The 17,360-nt window shown below is 50.0% G+C and overlaps 2 non-coding genes across 2 annotated transcripts; both read right to left on the bottom strand.

Annotated features, from left to right (window-relative positions):
- Positions 1-2,163: 2,163 nt before the first annotated feature.
- TRNAF-GAA lies at positions 2,164-2,236 on the bottom strand. The gene has a single exon. It is a non-coding gene; the product is annotated as a tRNA-Phe (tRNA).
- Positions 2,237-3,581: 1,345 nt separating this feature from the next.
- TRNAS-UGA lies at positions 3,582-3,663 on the bottom strand. The gene has a single exon. It is a non-coding gene; the product is annotated as a tRNA-Ser (tRNA).
- Between the last annotated feature and the right edge of the window lie 13,697 nt (positions 3,664-17,360).

Genomic DNA, 17,360 nt, shown 5'->3' with positions numbered 1-17,360 from the left:
AGTCAACGGTTCTGCTGCCAGCTTCTAGGAACATCAGGTGCACCTGACACGGACTCGGCTCCACTCTTGTGTACAGGATACCTGGCCAGTATTCTGTCACAAGCAACTTTAGGCTGGTAACTATAATATCTACGCAGAACTTGTATGAATGATTGTGTGAATGGATATACATATATACATATATATATAAGGAATCATAGGAATAAGTAGTCAAACAACGTTGTTTGCTGTTATCTTCTATTTTATTATAATATTTACAATAAATGTGACAAATGTCTTTTCCCCTTTAATAAGATCCTGCTGGTTTTTATTATATTGGTACAACACCGGAGGTCCTCTGGTAACGCGGATTCGGCAGCATGCCTGCGGGAGGTCTGCCGATCCTGTGCCTTCGGCGTAACCACCACCGAATTGCCGCTGAAGCCACAGGACTGTCGGAGCTCCCACAGGCATGCCACCTAATCCGCATTACCAGGGGACCTCCTGCAGGCAGCCTGACTGCCACCCTCACAGCGATCGGCAGGCCGCCCTCCGCAGCTTGCTGCGCTGGTGCCTGGAGCCGCCCCTGTCCCTGACCCAGGGCAGAGGATATTGAAGCTGAACAGCCAGAGCTTGCAAGATAAATGGGGCAGGGGGGCGAGGCCTGGCGGTGTTGGCAGAACAGGAAAGCATCAAAGGGTTCTATGGCAACCAGGGGGATTGGTGGGAGTCGGTGTGGGAGGAGTTGGTGGCTTTGTTCTGGTGGCCAGGGTAACACCACAACATTAAAGACACCCACTGAAGGCCACCCACAGACTAGCATGACTGGCTCCCCTGCCTGGATGGTCTTGTGGAAATCCCACAGGCAATGCTGCAGGACTTGGAACCACTGGTTTCTTTAATGTTGTGGTGTTTGCCCGACTGCCGGAACAAAGCCACCAACTCCTCCCTGACTGACTCCCACCAATCCCCTTGGGTGCCATTGAACCCTCTGATGCTGTCCCGTTCTGCCAACACCGCCAGGCCTCGCTGTCCTGCCCCTTTATCTTGCAAGCTCTGGATGTTCAGCTTCCAATATCTTCTGCCCTGGATCAGGGAATTGCCCACATTGAGCACACGGTGAGAGCTGCATGATCCGAACAGTCCATAGGCACCACCCTGCACTGGGCTGTCGACGTGCTCTCCTTCACGGAAATCCGGTCAGTGCAACTCCTGGCCTGTCCCCGCAGAAAGGTGTATCCCCTCTGCGGCTGGTGTGAGCTCAGGTCAGAGGAATAGGAGGCTACCGCCTGCCCTCCACTGGTTCCACTGTGGAGAAACACGTCCTCTAAGCCAACCTTGCTACAGACCTGCACCAGGTAGTGCTCACCATAAAAGAGTTTCCTCTGACGGTCAGGAAAACAGGACCAGCAGTCCTCAGGCCGGCTGCACCAATTGAAATCCCCCCCGACACCAAAAACAGTGCGGTCCAGAGGAAGGGAGCCAGTTCCTTCATAGAACTTTCCTTTTACACCTTAACTGGGAACCATACACACTAATATAGCCGTAACCAGTGCCATGGAGCACAAAGCCCACCAGTAATGCTCTCCCTGGTCAGAGCTCCAGCCCCTTCTGTACTCGCACCATGAATGTGAAGAACAAGACTCCAACCCCATCATTCTTCACTGGCCTGGAGGACCAGAGAGATGGGCCCTTCCACCAATCACCCTCTGCCCATCAAGCTACCCTAGAGTTGTTAATGTGCATTTCCTCAACACCCACCATGTCCAAGTCCAGCTGCTCCAAGGCAATGAACACCTAGCATCTCCTCCTGGGCCCCCAAATCCCTGCCACCTTCCCATTTTCACAGATGCCCCTTCCAGGGCACTGCCCTCACTCAGCTGCACAGAGGAGTTTTCATCCCCTATTCCTGCCTGTCACTGCCCAGCACCCCTATCTGGCACCATTCCTGAGGGCCACCCTGCCTCACTCTGTTCCTGCCACATTGGGTCCACCAATAACTCACATAGGAGAGACAGCTCCCATCCTTCATTGTTAAGGGTCAGGCCAGCCAACTAGGGGCAGAAGCCCACAGTTTTTTTTTTTCCTATTGCAGAGCCCAAGCTCAGGGACTCACCTTGGGTGCAGGCACAGCTGTGCTCCCAGAAAACAAGCCACCCCTGTACAAAGAGGGATAAAAGGGCCTGCCAAAGCCTGGGATTGAACCAGGGACCTTTAGATCTTCAGTTTAACGCTCACCCAACTGAGCTACTTTGGCAGCAGCATTGTAGTATTTTGGCCTGTTGCTCCTCTGCCCGGGATGTTTTTGCAGCAGTTGCACACAAAAAGGACGTCATTGTGAGCGGCCCATGAAGACAAGGCTGCCTGCCTTGCTCAGCTTGACTTGCTGCCTCGCCCCGTTCCTGCCTGAGTTCCCGGATTGACCTGGTGGTGGAAGGGGACTGGGGGCCAGTGGCGCGGGGAGGAAGTTGAGCTGGACCCTGAGCAAGACTAGACCCTGGCAGTGAGAGTCTGGCCACCACTTGCCGCCCCACCCTGTTGTCCTGGCTTCCCCCACTGGGCATCATTTCGGGAGGCAGCAGCACTTGATGCACTTCCTGTGGGGAAATGGCTCCTTGGCATCCAGCTGCTAGAGTGAGAGCCAGGAGAGAGCAGTGTCTGGCTCACCTTGGGGGAGAGAAGAGACCTGGTGACTGCGGATCTCCCTCAGCCTCCCCCACAACGCTGGTCAGTTGTATTGTCACTGTGATAGTCGGTGCTTCCCTTCAGGACTGGCCCTAGAGGGGTCTGGGGTCCGGGACAAATCCCCCCTTTCCTCCCCAGGCCCTTCCCCCACTCCCCCCCTTCCCCCAAGCCCCCACCCCTGTCCCATCTCTTCCCAGCTTGCACCTTCCTGCCCCATTCCTCTCCTTCTCCCACCTCTTTTTGTCCCTGCTCCTCCCCCTCCCCCACCAGGGGCGGCTCTAGGAATTTGGCCGCCCCAAGCAGGGCGGCACACCGCAGGGGGCGCGCTGCCGGTCGCCGGTCCCGCAGCTCCGGTGGACCTCCCGCAGGCATGACTGCGGAAGGTCCACCGGAGCCGCCTGCCGCCCTCCCGGCAAAATGCCACCCCAAGCGAGCGCTTGGCGCCCTGGGGTCTGGAGCCGGCCCTGCTCCCTGCCCAGCGCCTCCTGCATCCCACTGAACAGCTGATCACTGGCAGGTGGAAGTCACTGAAGGGGAAGAGGAGGAGCTTGTCAGCAAGGCCTGTAGTGGGGGGGGAGGGAGCTGGCTGCCAGTGGGTGCTGAGCACCTATTTTTTCCTCTGTTGGTTCTGCAGCCCCGTAGCTCCCATGGAGTCTCTGACTCGGCTCCTTTCACACTCTAGAGAGAGGAGCAGAACCAGGGCTGTGGCTGATCTATGGGGCACCAGGTGAGTGGCAGAGGCTTCAGGTGCTGAGAGCTTGCCTGACCCCTCAGGGACACAGTGTGAGGGGGTGTCCCAGGGATCTCTATGAAAGGAGCAGAACAGGATTTACTTGGGGTGGGGAGAGAATTGAGTGTGTCTCCGGGGGTTGTACAGAGGTATTGCCCGGGTGAGAGACTGGCTAAAACACAGGCCTTGCTGTGAGCAGGATTCAAACCTGTGCAGGGGAACCCTATTGGATTTCAACTCCAACGCCTTAACCACTTGGCCATCACAGCTGTGAGCACAAAACTGCCCCAATGCCAGAGAAACTGGTAAAGAATCACAATGTCCAGGCGTGAAGTTTTCTGAACCACAGAATTCCCACCGCAAACCTGGCTCCCAAAGCACAGGGGGGATTGAGGGGTTGTTCTCTTTGCTTAGCCATGTGCAGTCGCACAGAGAGCGCGTTTAAAAGTCTCCCCTCCCACAGAGCAGGAACGGGGAAATGATTCTCAACTGGAAGCTTGATATGAATGAGGATGTCTGGGCCACAGGGCCAGGGACTGGCCTTTGCTAGAGAAACCAGTGACACACGGAGCCAGGCTAAGGAAAATGTTTCCTGGAGTCAGTAACTGGACGAGCAGCAGTATTGTGCAGAGAAATGTCTCACAAGAGGAGTCAGCGCATTGGTAGTTCGGTGGCAGAAGTCACAGCTACAGCGGGGGAGGTCTAGCTTTGGTTTCTGGCCAACAGAGGGATGAGTTTTATTGTCTCCAAATTTCAGTAGAAAAATTCAGACCCAAACTGGGTGTGGTGGGGGTTTCTCTGGTTTGTTTGTTTTTCTCATTTGAAATGTCCTTGATCATTTTTCTGGAAAAACTATTTGGACAAGGCCAGGGAAGAGTTAGAACAATTATAAATCTCCATGGGAGTGAGGGGGTCTCTCAGCACCAGGGGAGGGGTGGAGATTTTCATGGAGGGGAGTTGAGGAGATAAATGAGAGGCTTTTGCTCCAGCAGAGGGAGCGGCTTGGCAGGTTCATTTTTACCAAGTGAAACCCCCCCCCCCACACACACACACGTTGCTCCCCTGCTGCTGCTACCCCCAGATCAAACCCCACTGTCACCCCCAGCATGTGACCTACAGCTTCCTGCTGACAAAGCCCTTATCTATCAGAGACAAAATCCCCTCGTCTGCCCCTTCTCCCAGCCGAGCCCTCCCCCCACAGAGCCCAGGACAACCCCGACCTAGCCATGCCGGGGGGTCGGGCTTAATCCTCAAGGCCGAGCGCAAAACCTTCAGCCGGGCACGTTTCGCTCCCTTCCCACCTCGGCCCAAGCGGCAAGGGAGAAACGGAGACACGCCGGCTGGAAGACGCCTCCCTCCCACTTCTCTGTAGCCTGCTGTGACGTTATTAATATGAACTGGGACCGCAGAGATCATTGTTGCCACCACTGTTATCTATGTGCAGCAAATATTGTGCAAAGGTTGGCGTGTGAGGTGTCTAGGACAAGGTTATGATTGGCTGGTGATAATGACGCTGGCTGGATGTGGGCACCATTTTTGTAGCTGAAGTTATGAATATGGGCTCTGTACTTGTATCTCAAATGTATTTGATTCCAAGTAGCCTCAGTGTCGTCAGCCCCCAACTCCTTCAGGAGTCCATAGCAAAGAGACCCCCCCCCCCACTGTCCTGGACTCCCTGGGAGGTGCCTCCCACCCCCTGCCCAATGGAGCACCAAGGATTAAAGTGGCAGCATCTAGTGTCAGTGGGGTTCAGTGGCTCAGGCCAGACACCTGAGCTGGGGACCTGCCCCCATAGCACTGCTCGAGGGCCTGGGCCTGGGGTGTTCACAGCCCCCTCCCCACCCCTCCCTGACCCAGCCTGGCTCCTCACCTGGAACAAAGCAGAAGCGTCCGTCGGCCTCGCTGCTGTCCGAGTCCCAGGCGCTGCTGCTGTCCCATGGGGAACGGGCCGAGCTGCTGGGGCTGGGAGAGGATCCTCCACCTCCTGCCCTGGGAAGGCTGGAAGGTCCCCACTGACCGGGCAGGGCGATGCCTCCTGCTGGAAATCAGGGCTGGGTTCCTGGGGCCGCTGCTGCCCACACAACAAGCCCCGGAGCCACCCTGCCCGGTTCTGCTCCTGGGCTGGGTCCTGCCTGCCCAGCCGCATCCCGGCCCAGCTCCATTTTGGCCTGGCCGGTGCCTCTCCCACCTCGGCGCCTGCGCCGGGAGCAGGTTTCCTCTTCCAGAAGGCTGGGCACTTCCACCTCCTGGCCCGGCCGGGAGCTCCTTCCCCACCAGCGGGAACGGAGGGGCCGCTCCGCTCCTGGGGAAGATGGCAGCTGCTTCCCTCAGGCTCTGGGGCCACCTGCAGAGCCTTCTTCCTGAACCTCCTCAGGAGCCCGGCCATCCTGGAACCGAGCGGGGAGCAGGCGTGAGTCCGGGGTCAGGGCAGCCTCTCACTAACCAGCCTGTTTGGTCCCTCCCCATCCCTGCCCCAGCCAGAGCAGCTCCTCCTCCCCCCACAGGGGTGCAGGGAGTGCAGGCTACACACACTGGCAGGAGTTCATTGCATGATCTGCTCCCTCTCAACGTTCCCCCTCCTCATCCCTGGGGCTGCAAGAACCGGGGAGTCTCGTCCTTTTCGAGCACTGGGGTCAGTCACAAAGACCATCGGTCACTTTGGACAAGCAGCTCCCTCCTGCCAGCCCAGGACACACTCACAGTCCCCCCCAACCTCCCGCCCAGACTAGAGAAGGAACAGAACCCAGGAGTCCGGACGTCTCCTGGGAAACCATTCCCCACGTCAAAGTCCCTCGGCATAGCAAGGCCAGGGCCCCCTCGTTTCCCACTGATTTCCATGCTCAGCAGCTCCCCGGGTCTGGCCCAGCTCAGAGACTCTTAGCCTGGGGAACAGTCTCCCACAAGGGAAGGGCTGGGAGCCCCATTGCTGGGACCTTGCCAAACACACTGGAGACGGCTCTGGAGAAGCACCTCCCCGGTCTGAGAGTGAGGGGCTCCTGGGGGCTGTTTGCAAATCCAATCTCCTTAGGGAGAGATTCTCTCCCCCTCTTTCTGCCTCTCCCCAGACAGACAGGGGACGCCACCGAGGAACCCTAATGCCACTCACTTGCTCTGGTGACGGAGCGATGGATGGAGGATGTTCAGTGTCATCCCTCGCCCTTCTCCTCACTCTCCAAGCCCAAGGCAGGCTGGAGACAGGGGTGGTAACCTGAGGAGTTACCCTGCCCAGCCAGCAGGCAGGGTGATGACACTGGGCAATTGGCTGGCTGGGAGAACAAGAATCTGTCTCATTGCCAGGGAAAGGAGACACTTGACCAGCAGCAGGGGGTGCAGAACATCACCCTAGTGCGGGGGTGACAGCGCCTCCAGGATCCTGATATCCCAGCACTTTACACACCTTCCTGGAGCCTCCCAACCCCCCTGGGCTGTCGGGACTGCGACCCCAACCCCACTGATGAGAAACAGGCCTGGGGAGGGGAAGCGACTGGCTCAGGGTCACACCAAGTGTCAGAAGGATGGATGGGACCCAGCAGTCCTTCTCTCCAGGCCCCTTCGCTAACCACTGCTGCACGCTCCCTCCCACAGCTGGCAATTACAAGCAGCCCTCACGGCCACTCCCCCTGCCTTTGAGAGGGAGTGTGCTGCGCTGGAGTGACCGGGCCAGGGGATGGGGAGTCAGGACTCCTGAGTTCCATTGCTGGGGATTTAATACTTTCCCGCTAGTGGAAAGTGCTGGGAGAATCCCCCAGCCAAAGCTGCTCTGACAGCGCTAAGCAGCATCTGACCATTCAAGGTCAGAGCTGTCGAAGAAAAACTTAGTTCTCGCTTTTTGTTTGGGTGCAGCAAAATTAAATACTTTATTATTTCTCCAGTAATTACCATGGAGGGAGAGAGTGCCATAGGACACAGGGTCCTGGACAGGTCTCTCAACTGGTAAACAATTACATCAAGCCTTTATACCTTTTTTACAGACAATTTCTAGCAATCATGGAGACACTAAAAAGCAACAAATACATTTTGTTTATACATAAGCTTTTCTGCTATCTCACCAGAAAAACTAGACTGCAAGACTGCATATTGCAAGGTCGTAATAACTTTCACACAATTCACTCTGTCCTACATTATCTTGCTTCCTCACGTCACCAGGGTCACAGTTAGCCTAACTCAAGATCATTAAGATTTCTTCAAAACCTGGTTAATTATTTACTGGCTTCCACAGAGCGCACTGCCCAGGAGGAGGAGGGTTTGGCTCTGGGGTTTCACTTCAGCCCAGTCTAGAGAGAGGGGCCCAGCCATGGAGTTTGGCTCAAGAAGACCAATTCTGCAATTTGTTAAGGGTGTTTTCAATTCTGATCGTGTGCTCCAAAGTGGTTGGTGTCATTTGCAAATTTTAGAAGCATGCTCTCCACTCCATTTCCCAAATCAGTAATGAAAATATTGTGTAGTACCGGACCCCGGACTGATCCCTGCCGGACCCACTAGGTTCACCCTCTCCGTTGGACAGCCAGAAATGGAGAAGGTCTCTTGGAGTCTGGGCTTTCAACCAGCTCTGCACCCACATGACACTGATTGCGTCTAGACCACATTTCCCACGTTTGCTTGTGAGAATGTCCTACGGGACTGTGTCAAAAGCCTTAGTAACACTGAGCTAGATCCCATCTACTGTTCACCCACCTCCACCAGGCCCGGAACCCTGCCAAAGAGGGAAAGAGGCTGGGTTTGGAATGATTTGTTCTTGACAAATCCATGCTCACTTGTCCTAAGAACCAAAGTGTCCTGTAGGTGCTGCTGACAAACTGAGTGTTAGAGGGCTTGGCTACACTTACAAATTTGCAGCGCTGGAGCAGGGTGTGAAAAAACACCCTCTCCAGCGCTGCAAATTGCGGTGCTGCAAAGCGCCAGTGTGATCAAAGCCCCAGCGCTGGAAACGCGGCTACCAGCGCTGTCCGTTATTCCCCACAAGGAGGTGGGGTACGGACAGCGCTGGGAGAGCTCTCTCCCAGCGCTGGCGCATTGACTACACTTAGCGCTTCAAAGCGCTGCCGCGGCAGCGCTTTGAAGTGCAAGTGTAGCCACAGCCTGAGAATCTATTCCAGTATCTCTCCAGCTGTGGAAGTGAGGCTAGCTAGTCTGTAAGGCCCAGGCGTCTCTTTGTTCCCCTTTTAAAGATAGGTCCTGTGCTGTTCATGGATGGGAAGATGTACTTTTTCAGGGATCTCAGATGAGAACTGGGGTACAACACCTGGTTTGTTAAGGCCACAGTAATGGAGGCAGGAACCTATTCTCTCCTGCTGGCAAAGAACCCCAGGTACCTAAGAGACAGGGACTCACATCCCTAAATGGGCTTTAAAAAAGTCAGTGGTTAAAAAGTTTGGCCCCGACCATTTCTTGTTTCCACAGACTAGACATCTGAGCAAACTTTAGAATTCCTTGGTGCTAAACACCGTGAAACTCCCCTTTCTCCTTCACAGAGGCCTTTAACACCCCTTATCTCACTCAGGCTCATGACTGCCCAGAGTTCGAGAATTGTCCCTGTTCCCATTGGACAGATGGGGAGGAGCCTGAGGTCCAGAGAAGAGAAGTGACCTACCCAAGGGCCTACACAGCAAGGCGGTGGCAGAGCCAGAAAGAGAAGCCACCAGTCCTGACTCCTGTTCTAACAAACAGCAACCCACCCAACCAGAGGCAGGGATAGAGCCCAGGAATCGAGATGGTGGGGAAATTTCATTGAAACCATTTCTGTCAGAAAATCCCCTTCAGACTAAACCAGTTTGTTTCTCGAAATCAAAACAAGTGGGATGAAAGTTCTTTGCAAAAATATTTTGTTGCAAAACAAAAGCATCTCCTGTTAGTTAGTGTTTTAAATTGTCTCGTCACACACAAAGAGGAGACACTTAGATCACAAACATTAGATAAGATGCTTCAGTCTGAGCTAAGTCGTTGCTGCTCTTAACAATTTCAAAATAAAAAAATACAAATAAAATAGACTATTTCAGCTATTCTATTATGTCATAATCTGATCAGAGTAAACATGATAGGACACCTAATATTATGCTCTACTCCTAGTGACACTCTCCAGTGGATCCCCATCCTCCACCCATCGTGAGGTAGGTAGGAGTGGATCATTATTATCCCTACTTGAAGAGGGAGAAGCTCAGCCTGAGAAAGGAGAATTGGCTTGTCTTAGGTCACACAGCCAGCCAGTGGCAGAGTTGGGAATAGGACCCAAGAGCCCTGATTTTGAAAGTAACCATCGGATCTTGAATTTCAGACACTGAATGACTTGAGTAAAATGTTCTCAAATGAGCTCCAGACCAACAACACTGCACAGTAATTATTCAGCAAGTATTTTAGGAGAACTGCAAAGTTAGAGAGAATCATGAACTGCTCAGAGACCATTAATGCAGCGAAGCAGCAAAATTTGTCAAACATATGACTGGTTATGACTTATTTCCTTGGTCTTCAAAGAGAACAACAAGGACCTGAGTCTCCTCCCTGTCAATAACCCCCTGCTCAGCCAATCAGGGTAGAGACTGAGGATGGGAGGCTGAGGATTCTCACCAGAGAGCCCAAAGGATGGCCCAGGTCACTGGTGGGGATCACTGCCCGAGCACTATTTCAGCCCCACATTTTTGGGTGGACCTCCCACAGTGGGAACTGCCGAGCACTCCCCCGCAACACACACACACACACAAACCCCTCCTGGTGTTGGGAGGGGAACAGATGAAAGGACAAAAGAAGCAAGAGACAAAGAGAAAGGAGGGAGGGATGGATGGAGGAAAATATGAAACAAAAAGGACAAACCCTAATGTCCCCAGTGATTCTATGGAACAAAATCCCAGGTGCGCAATAAAATTCTGCCTCCTTAAGCTCATGTTTTCCATGCCTAGAATTCAACTGTCACCGGATGCATCAGACTGAACAGGTTTCAAACCTCAAGGAGGCTCTTACCTTCTAAACAGGGACGGCTGTTTTCTAGTAAAATCACTAAAAGGGAAGGAAAAAACTCGAAAGAGATTCCTCCTGGCGCTCACATCCATGAACCCGAATACTCTCTCAGTCCTCAAAGAGAGACCTGGAGAAGGAGACGTGCTGAAGCAAAGCCACAGGGGTCTCTGAGGTTTCCCTGGCCCCTCGCCCCTGTCCTGCCTGGCTGATGTCAGCATCTCTCTGTGAGGTCACCACCTCCCCACCACCTTTGACCAATAGTCTGAGGTCCTGCAAAAGGCCTTTGTGATGTCATTGCCACACCCCTCCCTTGCTGTGCTAATGCCCTGTCCCTGCCCAGGCACTTTGGAGGTTTGAGCTACTCCCTGTGGATCACCCCACTCAAGGAGCGTTCGTTCTAGGAAGCAAGCCGGCTAGACAGGAAAACATCAGACGCTGCTCCCAATGCTACATTCAGTTTTTCAGAAATTAGTCAACTTTATGGCCAGAGGAGACCATTAGAGCATCTAATCTGACCCCCTGCATATCACAGGCCTCCTGTATGACACAAGAGCTATTTTTGGGGCAAACACATACCAGAAAGGCATCTAGTCTTCATTAAATGACTTCAGGAGATGGAGAATCCAGTACTTTCCTTGGTAGCTTGTTCCTGTGGTGAATCATCCTCGCTGTTGAATTTTTGTGCCTTAGCTATAATATGAATTTGTCTCTTTTCACCTTTCAGCCATTGGGTCTTGTTATGCCTTTCTCTGCTTGATTAAAGAGCCCTTTAATTCCCAATCTTTTCTCTCCATTAAGGCCTTTCAACACTTCAATGAAGTCACTTTTCAATCTTCTTTTGATAAGCTAAACAGGTTGAACTCTTTCAATAGCTCACTAGAAGGCATTTTTCTCCAGCCCTCAGAACATTTGGTGGCTCTTTGCTGCCACAGCTCTAATTTCACAACATCTTTTTCAAATGAGGACATCAAAACTGGAGGCAGTATTCCAATATCAGTCTCACAGATGCTGTGTCACCTCCTGTGATGTTATTGACATAATCTGTAACTGCATAGATCACCATTGCAACCACTGTTGTATATTTGCAGCCAATATTGTAGAAAGGTTGTCATGTAAGGGGTGTATGGAGAGGTTCTGATAGGCTGATTATAATGATGCTATCTCTACAAGTGTATCATTTTTGTAGTTGACGTTATGAATATTGGCTCTATGCTGTCCGTATTTCAAACTTGTGCTCTGCTTCAGGGGAACATCCCAGCCAGACAAGTTGGTGTCAGTTCTGCCTAGCCTGCTTGATGGCCCATTAAGGACCATCAGCTATACAATCGACCCATTGAGAGAAGGCAGATACGCCTTGTGACTCAGCAAGGTATGCAGGGACCTGCCTATGGACGGAACTCAGGTTTTTCTATGCCACGTGCTGGATAGAGTGTCCTTGGGACAAACAAAGCAAAGACCACATGGCAAGAGACTATAAAAGCCTGATGCCTCATCTCTATTTTGTCTTCAATCCTGCTTCATACCCCTGGAGAGACTTTGCTACAAACTGAAGCTCTGTACAAAGGACTCAACGACCCATCCCAGCTGTGGATGGACTCCAGAGACTTGATTTGAACCTGGAGTTTCTTCCATCACTGCTACAAGCCTGAACCAAGAACTTTTCCATTACTGGATGTGAAGGGTTCAAATCCATGTGCATTTTATATAACAACCTGGTGTATGGATTGTGCCAGCTCTTTTCCAGACCCGAAGTCCAGAGTATGGTCAAGGGACCAGAGTCTGAGCAAATCGTGATCAGCTAAGAGAAAGCTGGGTAAACAGAAAGCCTTGCTTGCTAAGATAGTCCTGGTCAGCAAATTGCCAGGTGTTGGAGCTAAGAACTAAATAATTGTGTCTTATTCAGAGTTGCAGATTGAACAAAGAATCCCTGTTCCTATTGTGTCAGTCTTTTCTGTAGGGAACGTTCTTCCCACAGATTCAACCTTGAGTTTATGAGAAGTTGGCACGTCGATATTAGATACGGCATCCTTCCACCTTCCTTCCAAGGGACCAATGCCTGCCTTTAGACACAGAAAACAATCTTTATTGCCATATACTTTCACTGTTTCTTTGCTTTAACCCCTAGGAATGTACCTGTTGGACAATCAAAGGAGTTGCTCCATTCCTGTGGACCCCAAATCAGAATTCAACATATATATTTTATACTAATAATATTTTATCAAAGTATTAATTAAATGTTAACTAGCTAACTTGAGACCATGGGTGGAGACATTATGTAACCTGTTAACCACTGGCTAATGTGCTTATCTTGTCTTGCTGCAAAACCTGTCCCGGGGTGTGGCACTGCCTACCCCGTCACTTTCTCCCGCCCATGGAAAACCTCCATATTCTATTGTAATCAATTGATTGACAGTGGCTCTGAGCGTAATAAGCAAGGTGACACTCCGCCAGCGCTGTGTGTAATAAACTCCTATGCTTGACCTCTACATGATGTGGATTTATGTCATTCACTGGTGAAGCTAGTAGTTTATAAACCATAATAGCTTTACAAGTCGCTGTGCCTGTCTTCAGTACAAGTTACCATCAAGTTTATGATAAAAGTAAATAAAAGTTGATAAGTTGTTATATAAGGTGATAGGTAGGTTAAGGTTAGTAATCAATGTATTAGTATTACATAGAGAATTGTATTTGTGGGGGGTGGTAAAGCTCCTGGGCAATCAGTAAAAGTAGTGTTGCACGTGCTTGTGACTATTTTCAATATATTTTACCTTTTATATGTGCACTTATAGGAACAGGGAGTTAATGCATATTACTTGGACTTGAGCTTGTCTCCAGTATAACTTGCCATTTGTATTAGCCTCACTCAGTGCTGGTCTTTAATTCTGTTTTTCTCATTCTCTCTGTGTTGCCTTTATAGTCATAAGTCATTAAAAACCTTTCTGGAGGAATAATTAGCTGTTTAGTTTCTCTTTTGCAGACACTACTCAACCTCTTTACATCTGTGTTGGGTGGTGGGAAGTAGCGATCACCCAGAGCCCCACTAGGGCCCTGACATGAGCCCCCCTAGGGCTGTGACGTGAGCCTCCTCCTTCCATTAATCTCCACAAACCACATTCAGACATGGGCATGGTGACCTTCCTGGGGATCTTGACAGCTTTAGCCAGCTTCTTGGTGGCTATTTTCCTGCTCACAGCCACTGTCTTCTTCTCATGCCTTGTCCTGGGGGCCCAGCTGCTGGTTGAATGTGAAGGAGACAAAGTGCTGGTGACTTTAGCCTGCACCAAGTTGCCTTTGCTCATCAGACTCCTGAACTGCAGCTGGATGTGGTTCTTGTTCTTCTGCACAGCATAGCTCTGGAGAGAGGGATCTGCAAATGTACATTCATATGATACCTTTGTTTAATTGATGAAAACATAAACTAGACACTTAGAGGATTGGAACTGATTTCAGCTGATGGACAGCTTTGCTAGGTTTTTATGCATTTGGACAGCGAAATGTTGAGAGTTTACATTCATATTAAGCACCCCTGTATAGCGGAGTGCCTGAACATAACGGAGAATGGAAATAAAAATGTTTTCCTTCTTTTTTAAAAAAAGAAAGAAGGTTATAAGAGGGCACTTGGGTTTGAACCAAAGACCAGTTGATCGGTAGTCGAATATTCTAGCACTGAGCTCTATCCCCATGACAACAGGAGCAGGGAATTGTGATCTCCAGGACTTTGAAGGGCAAACCCTGCTTCATCGAACTCCTTTGCCATTCCCAGATCACAGGTGGTTTTAAAAATGGGGTTTGATTAAACTTCTTAAATGTGGTAAACACCACAGCTTGCACACCCACCGATATAGCTTCTCCCACTGACATAGCTGCCACCTCCTGGGGAAGTAGACTAACTACACCCACAGGAAACACTCTCCCATCAGCATAGAGCAGTGGTTCTCAAACTGTGAGTCAGGACCCCAAAGTGGGTCATGACCCTGTTTTAATGGGGTCACCAGGGCTGGCATTAGACTTGTTGGGGCCTGGGGCTGAAACCAAAAGTCTGAGCCCCACCACCCAGGGCTGAATCCCTCAAGCTCTGGTTTTGCCCTCCCCACACTGGGGCGGGGCTCAGGCTTTGGCTCCCCCCTGCCCCTGCCTGGTGTGGAGGGGCTTGGTCCCTCTTTCCAGGGCCATGGAGTAAGTTTTTTGGCAGAAGAGTGTTGCAGTGAAAGGACATTTGAGAAACCCTGGCATAGAGCATCTCCATTACTGAGCTGCAGCAGCACAGACTCACTGTTTGAAATGTTGACTTGTCCTTAGCCTCTGCATACGTCTAGGCTTGGCTCCCTGGGGCACTGTGGGTGATCAGACACTGAAAGTGCAGCCATGGAGACACCACACACCAGCCTTATCTAGATGCAAGAATCAAACCTCCACAGAAAGACGCCCATTGCTTTCCAACCCAGCTCCCTAAGTCCTCAGCCACAACCACTTAACACACGGGCCTTTCTCCACTCTGGTTCTGTTCTCACTGAAGGGTCATTTCCAATTGTTTGCTCAGACTATCTTCCCCCAGCACACTCACTGCTGTGCAGCTCTGTACGTGTGGCCATGGCCAAACAGCAATGGCTGGAGCATGATTAAAGTGTGTTTGTGGTTAATGATGCTGTATGTTAATGTTGCTGTAGCTTGTTCATTCCCTGCCTTGGCAATTCAGACATTCCCTTTTCCTGTTGTATTGCCTGTACGACGAACAAAACACAAAAACAAGACAACTTTCAGTTTTCCAAAATAATTCAGATTATCTCACAGTCTCTTACTCTTTAACCAATAACTTCACCTATAATTTCATTTTAATTGGTAACAACAACATATTCAAAGATCACACATTCTTATCATATGTTAGTTTTCTTTTAATCCCCATTGCCAACAACTGAACGCTGGTTCTTATTGTGGTTTGTCCCAACATAGGTCCCAACCATTTCTGTGAGTTCATATATCTCTGGTTCTTCTGCCACATGTGTTCGTAGAAGGGGTCTTCTATGTCGGAATGTTTGCATCATGGAGAAAAATACCTCTCTTTTCACACTTTTTAATCTTTCAAAGTAGGAGGAGGTAGAGAAGTAATGTAAATGCATAAAACACAAGAGAAAACTAAGGTCTGGTCCACACTAAAGACATTTATTGGGATAACTATATTGCTTAGGGCTGTGAAAAATCCAGTTACACAGCCCTAACCCCCTTGGGTAGATAGCGCTACATGAGCGGGAGAGCTTCTCCTGCCAACACAGCCACCGCCGCTTGCGGGGGCTGACTAATCAAGTCCGATGGGAGAAATCTCTCCCATTGGCTTAGAGCGTTTGTAATAGCAGTGCTACAGCAGTGCAGCTACATTGGTGCAGCTGTGCCAACATCAGCTTTATTGTGTAGCCACAGCATCAGACACAAAACCATAGAATCAAGGCTCAACATGCATGTATCCGGAAGTCTGAAATTGGAGCCTGACAAATTCGTTGCCTCTTTGGTTACCATCATTTCTACAGCCTGAAAGTCCTTGTAACCCAATCAGGCAGCCAGTTTGGGATCCACAGGGAAGGACTGTCCTATGAAGCACTCTCTCTTTGCATCCAAACAGTGAACGATGACTGTTCTCAATCTAACCCTGGAATCGTTTGGAAGTATAATCAGTGACACTGAACTAGGGAGTGGAGTTGCACAATCAATTTTCCTTGGGTCACCATCACTTCCTTTACCGGGGTGGAGACCAAGAACTGGGTGTGGACTCTTTCAACCTCAGCTCTTTCCAAATCCTTGGTCTTGGATAGGGTAAATTTACACTTCTCTGAAGTAAAATCCTTTACAAAACCACTTCAAATCTCAGCAGTGTTAATGAGGAATGGCTTCCTGAAACATGCCCAGCTTTTCTTTAATTTGGTGGCACAGGTCCAGAGACGGGACCGGATACAGGCCTAGAGCAGAATCTTCGTTAGTTACCAGAGCTGGAAATTCTATTAAAAATGGCTGTTTTTCTGAAGATATAACATTTTCAACACTGGTTTCATTTTATACAGATCTTTAGCTCCTACAAAAGATAATTTGACAAAAAACTCCACTTCTATTTCCTCAACATCTGTGTCATGAAGGGCAGCATTTCCCATACCATAGGATTAGCTAGGAGAGATCTTCTGTAGGGCCTGAGTTACAAATGCTTTGGGAACCAAACACATGGGCATTTTGCCTAGTTCAAAATCACTTACCATGGAATTCTCTTCCCAGATCAAAGGAGACAATATTGCCTTAAACAACTGAAATACACTGTGATCATATGCACTTCCTTCAGTTAGTTGGGGTTCTGCTGTTGTTCACCATTTCTGAGTGGAGATTTTAAATCACTGCTATTTCCCTGTTAGCCTGTCCAGTAAATTAGAGAGTTCTCTCCAGCTGATAGAACTGCACTTCAACTTTCTCTATGTCATCATGGAGGGATGGGGAAAAAGCAAAGCTGAAATCATAAATGAGGACTTCAGCTAAGGGTCATTGTCTTAAATTCTCCAATACATCTGAGCTACATCCTATCAAACTGAACTAATATCCAATCGGGTGACCAAATAGCCTTCAGGAAAGATAGAAACCCACATCACATAGAGATAATACATTACAAAGAAAGTGTCAAGTGAAATTCCAGAGCAGGTTACATCTGATTATTCAGAATCGGGACAAGAGATTCTCCCATCACATTCTCCTCTGATCCATTCAAACCTGCTTCACTCACCCCTGTCTACATAGTTATGTTATTTACAACATTTTTAGTATCCTAGCATTCCCATAATGAGGGAAAAACAGCCACCTTGCCAAAAGTGGCTTTACAATAGATGGAACCTGGGATTTAAACTCCAATAACACTGTATTTGGGATCCATTTGAATTCCGCTCCCAGGACTTTGGACACTTTCATCTCCAGTCATAGCGACTCTGAGATAGGATTAAAGAAGTCAAAACATCATCTCCAAGCACAGACAATGCAGAATGCTTCATCACAT

This window comes from Mauremys mutica, unplaced genomic scaffold (genome assembly GCF_020497125.1).
Source record: "Mauremys mutica isolate MM-2020 ecotype Southern unplaced genomic scaffold, ASM2049712v1 Super-Scaffold_100095, whole genome shotgun sequence".
Classification (NCBI taxonomy): domain Eukaryota; kingdom Metazoa; phylum Chordata; order Testudines; family Geoemydidae; genus Mauremys; species Mauremys mutica.
This window is presented reverse-complemented; position numbering and strand designations above follow the sequence as displayed.